Raw genomic sequence first — 16,142 nt, 5'->3', positions numbered from 1 at the left:
AAGATCTCCCATGCTCATGGATTGGCAGGATTAATATAGTAAAAATGGCAATTTTACCAAAAGTGATCAACAGATTCAATGCAATCTCCATCAAAATAGCAATCCAATTCTTCAAAGAGTTAGACAGAACAATTTGCAAATTCATCTGGAATAACAAAAAACCCAGATTAGCTAAAACTATCCTCAACAATAAAAGGACTTCAGGGGGAATCACTATCCCTGAACTCAAGCAGTATTACAGAGCAATAGTGATAAAAACTGCATGGTATTGGTACAGAGACAGACAGATAGACCAATGGAATAGAATTGAAGACCCAGAAATGAACCCACACACCTATGGTCACTTGATTTTTGACAAAGGAGCCAAAACCATCCAATGGAAAAAAGATAGCTTTTTCAGCAAATGGTGCTGGTTCAACTGGAGGGCAACATGTAGAAGAATGCAGATCGATCCATTTTTAACACCCTGTACAAAGCTTAAGTCCAAGTGGATCAAGGACCTCCACATCAAACCAGACACACTCAAACTAATAGAAGGAAAACTAGTGAAGCCTCTGGAATACATGGGCACTGGAAAAAATTTCCTGAACAAAACACCAATGGCTTATGCTCTAAGATCAAGAATCGACAAATGGGATCTCATAAAACTGCAAAGCTTCTGTAAGTCAAAGGACACTGTGGTTAGGACGTAACGGCAACCAACAGATTGGGAAAAGATCTTTACCAATCCTACAACAGATAGAGGCCTTATATCCAAAATATACAAAGAACTCAAGAAGTTAGACAGCAGGGAGACAAATAACCCTATTAAAAAATGGGGTTCAGAGCTAAACAAACAATTCACAGCTGAGGAATGCCGAATGGCTGAGAAACACCTAAAGAAATGTTCAACATTTTTAGTCATAAGGGAAATGCAAATCAAAACAACCCTGAGATTTCACCTCACACCAGTGAGAATGGCTAAGATCAAAAACTCAGGTGACAGCAAATGCTGGCGAGGATGAGGAGAAAGAAGAACACTCCTCCATTGTTGGTGGGGTTGCAGACTGGTACAACCATTCTGAAAATCAGTCTTGAGGTTCCTCAGAAAATTAGACATTGAGCTGCATGAGGATCAAGCTATACCTCTCTTGGGCATATACCCAAAAAATGCCCCAAGATATAAAAAAGACACGTGCTCCACTATGTTCATTGCAGCCTTATTTATAATAGCCAGAAGCTGGAATGAACCCAGATGCCCTTCAACAGAGAAATGGATACAGAAAATGTGGTACATCTACACAATGGAATATTACTCAGCTATCAAAAACAATGACTTTATGAAATTCGTGGGCAAATGGTTGAAAATGGAAAATATCATCCTGAGTGAGCTAACCCAATCACAGAAAGACATACATGGTATGCACTCATTGATAAGTGGCTATTAGCCCAAATGCTTGAATTACCCTAGATGCCTAGAACAAATGAAACTCAAGACGTATGATCAAAATGTGAATGCTTCACTCCTTCTTTAAAAGGGGAATAAGAATACCCTTGGCAGGGAAGAGAGAGGCAAAGATTAAAACAGAGACTGAAGGAACACCCATTCAGAGCCTGCCCCACATGTGGCCCATACATATACAGCCACCCAATTAGACAAGATGGATGAAGCAAAGAAGTGCAGACGGACAGGCGCCGGATGTAGATTGCTCCTGAGAGACACAGCCAGAATACAGCAAATATAGAGGCGAATGCCAGCAGCAAAACACTGAACTGAGAATAGGACCCCCATTGAAGGAATCAGAGAAAGAACTGGAAGAGCTTGAAGGGGCTCGAGACCCCATATGTACAACAATGCCAAGCAACCAGAGCTTCCAGGGACTAAGCCACTACCTAAAGACTATACATGGACTGACCCTGGACTCTGACCTCATAGGTAGCAATGAATATCCTAGTAAGAGCACCAGTGGAAGGGGAAGCCCTGGGTCCTGCTAAGACTGAACCCCCAGTGAACTAGACTGTTGGGGAGAGGGCGGCAATGGGGGGAGGTTGGGGAGGGGAACACCCATAAAGAAGGGGAGGGGGGAGGGGGATGTTTTCCCGGAAACCGGGAATAACACTCGAAATTTATATAAGGAATACTCAAGTTAATAAAAAAAAAGTTTCAAAAAAACAAAAAAGAAATGTTCAACATCTTTAGTCATAAGGGAAATGCAAATCAAAACATCCCAAGATTTCACCTCACATCAGTGAGAATGGCTAAAATCAAAAACTGAGGTGACAGCAAATGCTGGCGAGGATGTAGAGAAAGAAGAACACTCCTCCAGTGTTGGTGGGATTGCAGACTGATACAACCATTCTGGAAATCAGTCTGGAGGTTCCTCAGAAAATTGGACACTGAACTACCTGAGGACCCATGTATACCTCTCTTGGGCATATACCCAAGAGATGCCCCAACATATAACAAAGACACGTGCTCTACTATGTTCATAGCAGCCTTATTTATAATCCTAGAAGGTGGAAAGAACCCAGATGCCCTTCAACAGAGGAATGGATACAGAAAACTGGTACATCTATACAATGGAATATTACTCAGCTATCAAAAACAATGAGTGTATGAAATTCATAGGCAAATGGATGGAACTTGAAAATATCATCCTAATTGAGGTAACCCAATCACAGAAAAACACCTATGGTATGCACTCATTGATAAGTGGCTATTAGCCCAAATGCTTGAATTGTCCTAAATGCACAGAACACATGACACTCAAGACGGATAATCAAATTGCGAATGCTTCACTCCATCTTTAAAAGGGGAACAAGAATTCCCTTGGCAGGGAATAGCGAGGCAAAGTTTAAAACAGAGGCAGAAGGAACGCCCAGTCAGAGCCTGCCCCACATGTGGCCCATACATATACAGCCACCCAATTAGACAAGATGGATGAAGCAGAAAGTGCAGGCCGACGGGAACCAGATGTAGATGTCTCCTGAGAGACACAGACAGAATACAGCAAATACAGAGGCGAATGCCAGCAGCAAACCACTGAACTGAGAACGGGACCACAGTTGAAGGAATCAGAGAAAGAACTGGAAGAGCTTGAAGGGGTTTGAGACCCCATATGTACAACAATGCCAAGCAACCAGAGCTTCCAGGGACGAAGCCACTACCCAAACACTATACATGAACTGACCCTGGGCTCCAACCTCATAGGTAGCAATGAGAACCATGCTAACTAAGTAGCACATAGGATTGAAAAACAGGCTGGGTTTGGATATGGAAAACACATCTCATTGTCACTAACTATTTTCATGTATGTTTTCAGAATCTCTGTTTCCTCTAGTTGGATAGGCATAACAATACCTACTTGTAAACATCTGTGTTTGTGTAAACGAAGCAGGTGTACTTCAAAGACTTTAATTTATAGTCACTTCAACAGAAGTCTCCCCTACTTCTAAAGTTCACTGCTTAGAGTAAGTTTCAGAATCTATGGACTTCCATAGGTATCTTTCTAGTATCTACACAAAAGGAACATTTTGTTCTTAAGTTTATATAGACTTAAAAGACTGTGTTTTTAATAATGTGGAGTATCTGTGTGAGAAAATTACATTGATCAATGTACTACTATATACTAAGATTTAGATGATAAACACTGGATAGACAAAATTCTGTGAGAATTCTAAAAACCAAAAGTGTGATGGTGTGTATATGAAGAAGGTGTGGCCTTGCTGGAGTAGGTGTGTCACTGTGCGTGTAGGCTTATGACTCCTACCTTAGCTATCTGGAAGTCAGTATTCTGCTAGCAGCCTTTAGATGAAGATGTAAAACTCTCAGTTCCTCCTGTACAATGCCTGCCTGGTTGCTGCTATATTCCCACCTTGATGATACTGGACTGAATCTTTGAACCTGTAAACCAGCCCCAATTAAATGTTTTCCTTGGTTATGGTGTCTGTTCACAGCAGTAAAACCCTAAGACAAAAGGCAAAACTTATGTGGGCAATGGACCAAATATACAAAGGTCACTAAGCTCCACCAGGAGAAATAATGCTCCTGTAGAAAAGAGACATTAATCAATTTTTATCTAAAATTACCTGGGACTTTTTATTCTAATGACTTGATGCTGTTTTGCATGGATCAATTCTGTTTTTTACAATACCTTTCCTGTACTCAATGCACTTGTTTCCAAGCATCTGCCTATTTCACTGGATATAAAACTTTCTTGAAACTCTATTAAGTTTCCAACTAAGTCACTAGAAGCATGTTGGATATTTGCTTTCTTTTCCAGAAATAGTCTATGATTTTATGTTAACTTTTCCCTTACCATAGGAGGCAATTGTATATTTAAACTTCAAAACTAATACCTCCACTTCTTTAATTTTCAACACATAATTACACACACACATACACACACACACACACACACACACACACACACACACATACACAAAATATCTTCTAGTATATTATCTCTATTCACATTGCCAAGAGTTCTATGGCACTGCCATCTGATAACAGGTGTCTTGCATCAGTTTTGCCTTTAGTCAAAAATTGGAAGGAGTAAAATTCTAAAAACATCTGAAATAATGTTTTCAAGTAGGAAACACACAAAACTAAAATGAATAGATTTTTTTTGTTTTTTTTTTTGTTTTTGTTTTTTATTAACTTGAGTATTTCTTATATACATTTCGAGTGCTATTCCCTTTCCCGGTTTCCGGGCAAAAATGCCCCTCCCCCTCCCCCCTCCCCTTCCTTATGGGTATTCCCCTCCCAACCCTCCCTCCATTGCATTGCCGCCCTCCCCCCAACAGTCTAGTTCACTGGGGGTTCAGTCTTAGCAGGACCCAGGGCTTCCCCTTCCACTGGTGCTCTTACTAAGATATGAATAGATTTTGAAATAGCAAAGGACCAAGGACAGCCAAAAGCAAACTTGACAAAAAAAGAAAGAAAGAAAGAAAGAAGAACACACCCACACAGATGTTGTATAACCTGAAGTCTGGTTACTTTACTGAGGTAACCTAGACCCAAAGGACAACAAACACATCTTTTTTTCCCCCTCAAATATGGTTTCTAACTTCAACTCCTTAGTTTTGTTTATTTAACATGAAGTATCTATATAAACCAAGAATCTATGAAAGGAATACTTGTGGGAATTGCCTTCATGGAGGAGAGAGCTATGTAAGAAAAGTTACATGAAAATAGAGAGGGGAACTAGTAGGCTTGGAGAGATTATAGCAGGTGATCAATTGAGGGGTCTGGGGAAATGAGAGAGCTTCGGGGAAGTTTAGCCAAAATAAAGGTTGTATTAGAAGTCTAATTGGAAACAATCATGTGATTTAATTAAAAATACAAGACATCGAAGGCAAACATGATGCATAGTTACATAATGTGGCCTTTGGAGCATTGTGCAAGTAAACAAAATCCCCAGTGCCAAATATGAAATACCTTAGAAAGAGTTATTCATCAGGGGGTTCCCAGAGGACAAAAAAACAATACAGGGTCCCTGCAATCCTTTTGGTTGCTCTTAAGAACTAGAGGATAAGACACCATTGTTGAAGATACCACACATCCTGGTTACATGGCACAGAGCAAGCAAACTGGAGCTGAGCTAGGAATACCTTCACTACTAGTCAGTTTCAGTGTGCCAGAGTTGCAGTGTAGAGTGTGGGGTAGTGTGATGGTTTGCGTATGCTTGGCCCAGGGAGTGGCACTATTAGAAGGTGTGGCCTTGTTGGAGGAAGTGTGTCATTGTGGGAGTGGGCTTGGAGAACCTCCTCCTACCTGTCTGAGGATGCTCAGTCTGTTCCTGGCTTCCTTCAGGTGAAGACATAGAACTCAACTCCTCCTGCATCATGCATACCTGGATGCTGCCATGCTCCTGCCTTGATGATAATAGACTGAACCTCTGAACCTCTAAGCAAGTCTCTATTAAGTGTTGTCCTTTATAGAACTTTCATTGGTCATGGTGTCTGTTCACAGCAATAAAACCCTAAGACAGGCAGAAAAGGCACTGATGGCCTTACTAGGCTATAAATTGTATATACTACAAAACAAACCTTCCTTGTAAGATGAACCCATCAACCTTCTGATTTTATCTGAGACCATTCCAATGGGGAATCTGTCCCTAGTACTTTAACCCATGTTTAGGGAAGTCTTAGGCCCAATGGATGAACTCAGTACAGTTATACAACTAAGTAGACAAAACATTAAACTACTTTCATTTCATGCTTACAACAACGGACAAAGACTGCCTCTCTTTGAAGTGAACAGTGGTGAGCCAGAGATTTATTTTGAGAATAAGCATCAGTTGAGGGCTCAGCCCTATATAAGACAATCGTACCTACCACTCTATGGCTCAAATAACACTGATGGTGAAAAGCTAGGAAGAATTTAAGAACCAAAAACTGGAAAGAAGTGTTTTTAAATGTCATCTCATAGGTAAAATACTGACATTGCAGTCATAAGTTAAACAGCTATGGTTACTTGCAGTGAGTTTGTTCAATACTGACACTGTTACCATTGGTCATAAACTGAGGGAGAAGGCATGGAGACATAACCTTTACTACTGAACTGTTGACTGTACATAAATTCTGGGAGAAATGGAGTCAACTTTTGTTTTATTATTTCAACTGCTGAGCCCTTAAAATTCCCATGGCCATACGGTTGACCCTGTTAAATCAGTGGAGTCACAAACCAAAACAACATGCTACAAATGTGAGAAAAAGGGTGGTAAATGGGGAATTTCAGGAGAATGTGGGAGGATGGGGTAACAGTCAGTATGTACTATGCACATGAATGAATTCATCTCAACATTTGTAATCTCAACGAATGTAATTTTGAGTTTATACAAAGCATAACAAAATGTCTGAAACACCCTCTGATAAATCTGTACCCCCCAAAATAAGCTCAGAAAATATTGAGTAATACATTAAGGGTAGATAGAGGGAATGCCAAATCTTAAGTAATAAGTTGAGACACAGAAAGTCAAGTTAAATCCTCCTTTGTTTTGTTTAGAAGGAGGCATGTGACCACAAGAACAAAGTTCATGTTGAGTTCCAGTACAAAGCTGAATAATAAGTTTGATGAGTGGGGTATGATAATTATTCCAGTTTGATCCCTGCATTGCATTACATGAGTCTGGACACTTATTTTATGAAAACTAATTATTTTAAAACTAGAAAAAACATTTAAAATGTTGACATAAAGTGATGAAATGAAATGCTAAAGACAAAAACAAAAAACAAAAAACAAATCCATTACGATGCAGATACATTGGGAAAGGAAGAGTAATTCTTCTCATATAAATAAATTAATAGAAGATAGGAAACCACAAGAACAAATGATGGCAGAGTAAATATAAAACCAACCAATGAATCCTAAGTTTGTTTCTCTTGCAAGTAAGATCATTCTACATGGAGTGAGAAAGTCCTCCAAGTGCACCAAGGATTTTCCAAGTTAAACCTGAACAACTGGTTACAGAAAAATCTCTTCTCAGAGCAAATTAGGATAATCTATAACGAAAAGGAACACTATGTGCCAATTTACTGTTTTAGATCTCATAGGAATGAGTAGTTTATTGTTAATAAGAACAAACATTTACAAAATATTTTATGTGTAAACTTGATATGGTACCCATTAATCAGAGCTAGATAGTGATGGAGTGGTTAGCAGTGACAGGTCACTTACTAGAAAACAGGAATTGGTATATCTTTATTAGAATTCTTTTAGCACAGTTTTATGGTCAGTAGCACTGGAGAATGAATCAAGACAGAAAAGGGTCGACCTTATAGCAAAGAACATCCTTCATACTCAGATCTTTGAAGTGCACTTTATGAAGCTTACCCTTGCAAGATCACATATAGCTTCTAGTTATTGCATAGATGGTTATTTCAAAACCTTCCCCTTCAGGGAACAATCACTCAATTTTCACTGTTGCCCATCATTTGAGGGACTATTTTGACTAATCCATTGCCCTCATAGTAAGCAATCATACCTGAGTGTGGCATTCCTAAGGATTTATTCACATTGCTTTTCAATTCACAATTTTTCAGATAACACCCAACCCAGAAAATTTTCTTTAACCTCCTATCCTTCTTCTAGAATACATACAATTCAATAATTCTAAAGCCAAATTTTTGTAACTACTAACACTACCTATAATTAATTCCTCATTATTTCTTGGTTATATCAACCTAGATAAGATTCAGAGGCAAGAAATAGAGTGTTGATACTATTAAAAGGGTACAAGATAAAGGAGGTGAAGAGCATAATAAAAATAAGTACAGGGAAAGACTTAATTGAATGACTGTGTCACTGTTGACTGACCCATTACAACAAACTTCACAGTAACATGCCAAGACCCCACCAACATTATTGGATAATAAGAAGGACATGTACTAGGAGGTGGTGACTAAAAAGGAGAAGAAAGGAGATATAATTCTCTGTTTCTCACCTTTTTTCTCCCACTGGCCATGTTTTGTCTTTATAATGAAGCAGTGATCCTAGGCTGAAGGACCACAGAACAAAGAGACTGGAAGAAAGTCAGGACCAGCCATCTCCCGGAGAAGGACTTCACAAACCATCTTCCAGGTAAGTCTGTATGTTCTCTCATCTTTCTGCTTTTCTCTAAATTGTAAAATGCCATGAGCATGATGGAAAGAAACTTCTCTCCACTATTTGTCTCAACAGTTTAAAAAAATTATTCATTTTTATCCATTTCTTTGTTTTTTTCTTAAATGGGGAATGGTTCAACTTTCTTTTGTTGTTGAAAGTGGTGGTGGTGTGGTGTGGTATGGTGTGTGTATACATGATATATGTCTGATATATGTGCTTGTGCGTATGGAGGTTGGATGTGCATGTCTATGTTTGCATAGGAATGTCAAAAGAGAACCTTGGCTATCTTCTATCACTTTTTTTATCAAGTGCCACTGTATGTCTTCAAGACAGAGCCTGTCTTTGAATCTAGAACTTCCTATTTTTCCCAGCTAGATTACCAGCCAGAAAGCTCCAGCAATCTCCTTATTTATGCCTATCCCAATGATGATAGTTATAGTAGAACATGATATTGTGCTCAGCTTGTTACTTTGGTACTGGATCATAACTCAGATCACCATGATTGTATACCAAGAGCTTTTAACCACTCTTAAGTCATCTCCCCACACCACCTTTACAAATCTTTGTTTCCAGATGTATTTTGGAGAACAGAGGAACTAGAAGAGTGAGAAGGTTCTATACGTACAAGAATTTGACTCCACAATCTAGGTTATGCCATGTGAATTTTTAATATGGTGTGCATATAACTCTTTATGAAGTTCAGTGTGCATCAGCATGGCTGAGATCTGACTGACTATTGTAGTGAAAGACAAAAGCACACATAGACATAAAGAGGCCAAGGCTTTGTTTGTATACCAGTGAATTGTGGAGGACAGAGAATGGAAATGGACAAAGGCAAGTGGTGTTCGGAGGGAGCAAGGGTGCAAGGGTGAACAAGATAAAGAAGATCTTATTCCCCAAATAAGTTTGAAGTTTATTCAATCTGGGTGTCTTTCCTTGAGAAAATAAATGTTAATTTGTTATCGCAAATTTAATGTAAAGGAAAAGGTTAGTTTAAATGGAAATAAAATAATGAAAGAAAGTTATAAACTTTAAAAGCTTTTAAATATAAATCCATAACTGAAAAGGTAATATACTATTTTAACTATCTGGCGCACCTCTGTGCTATTCTATTTCATATATTTTCTCTATTTTTGGTTGACTTTTTAACATGACAGCTATTTGAGAGAGCAGAAGCAGAATCCAGCTTTTCATACTAGTTTAAAGAAGTTTAATCATTACTAGTTAAGGGTTCTTATTTGGCTTGTGGTGAGTAAAATACATAAATTTCCAAGATTGATTTCAAATTGAACATAGATAAAAAGAAAGTAAAGAAGGGGACTATTGTGGGTAGGAAAGTCTGTGGAGGGAGAGAGGGTAGGGGATTGGGAAGATGAAGCTATTGGATGAAGCTGGGAATTAAATGTGATAAAGAGTACATAAAAAATGCCCTTTGGAAAGCAAGGTGTGCATATCTGTGCAATAGGTATTTTATTATTTTGGGAAAGGTACCCAATTGCCTCTAAATGATTCAAAACATATTTTGTACAGGGAATGAGGGACCAATGCCTGGTACTATAAACCTAGATAACAACCAAGATCTTGAGATGATATAGGCCCATTTGGGAAATATATTTATGATGGCTAACTAAATTGAGATATAGGAAATTGCTCCCTAAATGTCTATTATACTCATAGACAATATCAGTGCTCAGCCTTGAACAGAGAAGCCTGTCTCTATAATGAGCTTTGGTGAAGTGAGAGTCTCCTAGCTACCTAAGACACAAGAAAGTAAGCATGGGTGTAGAGCCAACTGTGGACAAGTCTCCCCTCTAGGGTTCAGGAACCATTGCAAAGGAAGGATGGGGAGAGTATGCGACTGGAATAATGGAAGAGGTGTGAAGAGCTAGCTAAGGAAAACACTACCCTTTAGACTTGATAGACTTGCAATCATCTTTTTTATCATTCTTTTCACTATTATTCTTTCTCCAGTATTTTATTTGTTTTATTTTAAGTGATATTAATTACAGCATTTGAAGGGGAGGAGCTAATTCTGCACAAAATGGAAGGCTCTATAATGTAACCATTAAACTGCTAAAAATAGTGATGAGGTTACAATAGGAGTCAGTTGAGATCCCTAGTGTGGTCAGGGTGTGAACACAATTACCCACCCAGCTCAGAGCTGGAAAACCTGGAAGCTATTGCATAATCTGGTATATTGGCCAAAAAAAAAAAAGAATTAAAAAAGAAGAAGAAAGAAAATCACACTACAATGCAGGGAAGAATTAAATCCTGAATGACTGGCTCCATTATGCCCACTTTCTCCACCCTAAAATGGCACAAAAGAAGTAGCTAACCACACCGAAAGGACTACCTCTGGTCTAAAACAGGTAACTGATGGGCTAGGATGGGAACAGAGCATGATGGGAAGAAGGCGTGATGATCTGTCTAAAAATGTTCCTTTCACGTACATGCGTCGGTGCAGATAGGATTGGGACACAGGGTTTCGATGATCGGGAAGTTACAATTTCATCTGAGTTCTGGATACAGATTTACAAAGAGTTCACATTTTCCCAGCTTCCACTTGCAGCCTGGCGTCTCTAGAGGGGCTCTTCCCCAATCCACTTCTACAGATGAAACAAACCCTTCCTGGAATAGGGTTTCTGTTGTCTTTCCGAAATTGTAAACACCTTAAAACTGAGTCATCCTTAGCCCAGTAGTCTAATGTGGTATTTACCAATTCTCTCATTCCCAAGATACAACATTAAATTAAAGATATACTAAATTCTGAAGGTAACCATGATGCAAATTAATTTAAAATAAACGGCTGTACAATTTTCATTTACTGCTTTTAATATGCTTTCTTTGTTTTGTGCATTTTGTGTTTTGACTATTATGTGACAGGAGGAGGTTATTTTCTGGTCCAATCTGTTTGGAGTTCTGAAGGCCTCTTGTATGCTTATGGGCATCTCTTTCTTTAGGTTAGGGAAGTTTTCTTCTATGATTTTGTTGAAGATATTTACTGGTCCTTTGAGCTGGGAGTCTTCACTCTCTTCTATACCTATTATCCTTAGGTTTGATCTTCTCATTGAGTCCTGGATTTCCTGTATGTTTTGGACCAGTAGCTTTTTCCGTTTTATATTATCTTTGACAGTTGCGTCAATGATTTCTATGGAATCTTCTGCTCCTGAGATTCTCTCTTGTATCTCTTGTATTCCGTTGGTGATGCTTATATCTACGGCTCCTTGTCTCTTCCTTTGGTTTCCTATATCCAGGGTTCTATCCTTTTGTGCTTTCTTTATTGCTTCCATTTCCATTTTTAAATCATTCACCTGTTTGATTGTGTTTTCCTGGAATTCTTTCAGGGATTTTTGTGATTCCTCTCTATATGCTTCCACTTGTTCATTTATGTTTTCCTCCGTTTCTCTAAAGACGTTCTTTATGTCTTTCTTGAAGTCCTCCATCATCATGATCAAATGTGATTTTAAATCTAGGTCTTGCTTTTCTGGTGTGTTTGGATATTCAGTGTTTGCTTTGGTGGAAGAATTGGGCTCCGATGATTCAGTGTAGTCTTGGTTTCTGTTGCTTGGGTTCCTGTGCTTGCCTCTTGCCATCAGCTTCTCTCTGGTGTTACCTTGTTCTGCTATTTCTGACAGTGGCTAGACCATCCTATAGGCCTGTGTGTCAGGAGTGCTGTAGATCTGTTTTCCTGTTTTCTTTCAGCCAGTTATGGGAACAGAGTCTTCTGCTTTCAGGCATGTAGTATTTCCTGTTTACTGGTCTTTAGCTGTTCCTGTGGGCCTGTGTCCTGAGTCCATCAGGCAGATTGCTTGAAGCAGAAAAGTTGGTCTTACCTGTGGTCCTGCGACTGAAGTGGCTCCTGGGGGGCTACTTTTGAGCTCTCCATGAGGGTAGCAAACAAGAGGGCCTGTGCTGCTTTTTTCCGGGGCCCTGTGCACTGGGGTCCCAGATGGCATTAGGTGTTTTCCTCTGGAGTCAGAAATGTGGGCAGAGTGTAGTCTCTTCTGGCTTCCCAGGCATGTCTGCCCCTCTGAAGGTTTAGCTCTCCCTCCCACAAGATTTGGATGCAGGGAGCTTTTGATCAGGTCCCTTTAGATCTGAGCAGTGTCTGGACTGCAGTGCACCTGCCACTTCAATGCCTTTACTTGTCACATGACTTTATACATTGTCACATTGTCAGGCACTTAGGAAATATTAAAGATTATTTATTTATTTATTTATTTATTTATGCATTTACTTATTTTTATTCATTCATTGAATGCCACTGATTTATGATCTGCTAAAAGAATGATAGTATTCCATTAGAAGTTGTAATCAAACATAAAAATATAATTTCTTTAGTGATTTACTTGTAATGTAGCAGAAAATAAATATGCATGCCATAAGCACAGACTGTTGACCACCCACATGTTCACACATAAGTCATTTTGCTGACTTAGTGCTTATGAAATGCCAATTGCTGATTCTTCTTCATTAGCTCCTTTTGAAACATAAATCTGTTTGAATGAGAATGGGCCTAATAAGCTCATAGGTTTTAATACTTGGTCCCAAATTTGATGGAACTTTTTGGAAAGGATAAAAAGTGTGGCTTTATTGAAGGATGTATGTCTCCAGAGGCAGGTTTTGAAGTTTCAAAATATCCATGCCATTGCCTTCTATGACTGATAGTTGACATGTGTGCTCTCAGGTATTCCTTCTATGGTGATGCCTTCACTCTTCTCTCATGGATTCTTATGCGTTAAGATCATGAAACCACTTGTTTTTCATAAATTATCATGTTCATGATGTTATTGTATGTCAATAGAAAAGTGACTTATACAAAATAATTGTGATGTGACTATTTTTTTTACCTTCAAAACATATAAATTTCGACATCCCTGGCCCAAGAGGAAACTGTATAAGGCCTCTGAGTTCCCGTGGAGGAGGGCCCAAGAGCAGCAGGACCGCTGCGTCTGAGACACCTCCAGAACCTGAAGGGATCTACCGGATAAACAGTTCTCTGCATCCAAATCCCGTGGGAGGGAGAGCTAAATCTTCAGAGAGGCAGACACGCCTGGGAAACCAGGAGAGACTGCACTCTGCACACATCTCAGACGCCAGAGGAAAACACCAAACGCCATCTGGAACCCTGGTGCACAGAAGCTCCCGGAAACTGTGGCACAGATCTTCCTGGTTGCTGCCGCAGCAGAGAGCTCGTGGGCAGCACCCCACGAGTGAACCTGAGCCTCGGGACCACAGGTAAGACCAACTTTTCGGCTGCAGGTGACCTGCCTGGTGAACAAGACACAGGACCACAGGAACAGCTGAAGACCTGTAGAGAGGAAAAACTACACGCCCAAAAGCAGAACACTCTGTCCCCATAACAGGCTGAAAGAAAACAGGAAAACAGGTCTACAGCACTCCTGACACACAGGCTTATAGGACAGTCTAGCCACTGTCAGAAATAGCAGAACAAAGTAACACTAGAGATAATCTGATGGCGAGAGGCAAGCACAGGAAACCAAGCAACAGAACCCAAGACTACATGGCATCATCGGAGCCCAATTCTCCCATCAAAACAAACACGGAATATCCAAAAACATCAGAAAAGCAAGATCTAGTTTCAAAATCATATTTGATCATGATGATGGAGGACTTCAAGAAAGACGTGAAGAACTCCCTTACAGAAACACAGGAAAACATTAATAAACAAGTAGAAGCCTACAGAGAGGAATCGCAAAAATCCCTCAAAGAATTCCAGGAAATCATAAATAAACAAGTAGAAGCCCATAGAGAGGAGTCACAAAATTCCTGAAAGAATTCCAGGAAAACACAATCAAACAGTTGAAGGAATTAAAAATGGAAATAGAAGCAATCAAGAAAGAACACATGGAAACAACCCTGGATGTAGAAAACCAAAGGAAGAGAAAAGGAGCTGTAGATACGAGCTTCACCAACAGAATACAAGAGACGGAAGAGAGAATCTCAGGAGCAGAAGATTCCATAGAAATCATTGACTCAACTGTCAAATATAATATAAAGCTGAAAAGGCTACTGGTCCAAAACATGCAGGAAATCCAGGACTCAATGAGAAGATCAAACCTAAGGATAATAGGTATAGAAGAGAGTGAAGACTCCCAGCTCAAAGGACCAGTAAATATCTTCAACAAAATCATAGAAGAAAACTTCGCTAACCTTAAAAAAGAGATACCCATAGGCATACAAGAAGCCTACATAACTCCAAATAGATTGGACCAGAAAACAAACACCTCCTGTCACATAATAGTCAAAACACCAAACACACAAAATAAAGAAAGAATATTAAAAGCAGTAAGGGGAAAAGGTCAAGTAACATATAAAGGCAGACCTATCAGAATTACACCAGACTTTTCGCCAGAAACTATGAAGGCCAGAAGATGCTAGACTGATGTCATACAGACCCTAAGAGAACACAAATGCCAGCCCAGGTTACTGTATCCTGCAAAACTCTCAATTAACATAGATGGAGAAACCAAGATATTCCATGACTAAACCAAATATACACAATATCTTTCTACAAATCCAGCACTACAAAGGATAATAAATGGTAAAGCCCAACATAAGGAGGCAAGCTATACCCTAGAAGAAGCAAGAAACTAATCGTCTTGGCAACAAAACAAATAGAAGAAAAGCACACAAACATAACCTCACATCCAAATATGATTATAACAGGAAGCAATAATCACTATTCCTTAACATCTCTCAACATCAATGGTCTCAACTCCCCAATAAAAAGACATAGATTAACAAACTGGATATGCAACGAGGACCCTGCATTCTGCTGCCTACAGGAAACACACCTCAGAGACAAATTCAGACACTACCTCAGAGTCTCAGGCTGGAAAACAACTTATCAAGCAAATGGTCGGAAGAAGCAAGCTGGAGTAGCCATTCTAATATCAAATAAAATCAATTTTCAACTAAAAGTCATCAAAAAAGATAAGGAAGGACACTTTACATTCATCACCGTAAAAATCCACCAAGATGAACTCTCAATCCTACATATATATATGCCCAAATACAAGGGCACCTACATACATAAAAGAAACCTTACTAAAGCTCAAAACACACATTGCACCTCACACAATAATAGTAGGAGATTTCAACACCCCACTCTCATCAATGGACAGATCATGGAAACAGAAACTAAACAGTGATGTCGACAGACTAAGAGAAGTCATGAGCCAAATGGACTTAACAGATATTTATAGAACATTCTATCCTAAAGCAAAAGGATATACCTTCTTCTCAGCTCCTCATGGTACTTTCTCCAAAATTGACCATATAATTGGTCAAAAAACAGGCCTCAACAGGTACAGAAAGATAGAAATAATCCCATGCGTGCTATCAGACCACCATGGCCTAAAACTGGTCTTCAATAACAATAAGGGAAGAACGCCCACATAAACATGGAAGTTGAACAATGCTCTACTCAATGATAACCTGGTCAAGGAAGAAATAAAGAAAGAAATTAAAGACTTCTTAGAATTTAATGAAAATGAAGGTACAACACGCCCAAACTTATGGGACACAATGA

This window comes from Rattus norvegicus, chromosome 2 (assembly GCF_036323735.1).
Source record: "Rattus norvegicus strain BN/NHsdMcwi chromosome 2, GRCr8, whole genome shotgun sequence".
NCBI classification, from domain to species: Eukaryota; Metazoa; Chordata; class Mammalia; order Rodentia; family Muridae; genus Rattus; species Rattus norvegicus.
The sequence above is the reverse complement of the archived record's forward strand: the minus strand, read 5'-3'. Positions refer to the sequence as shown.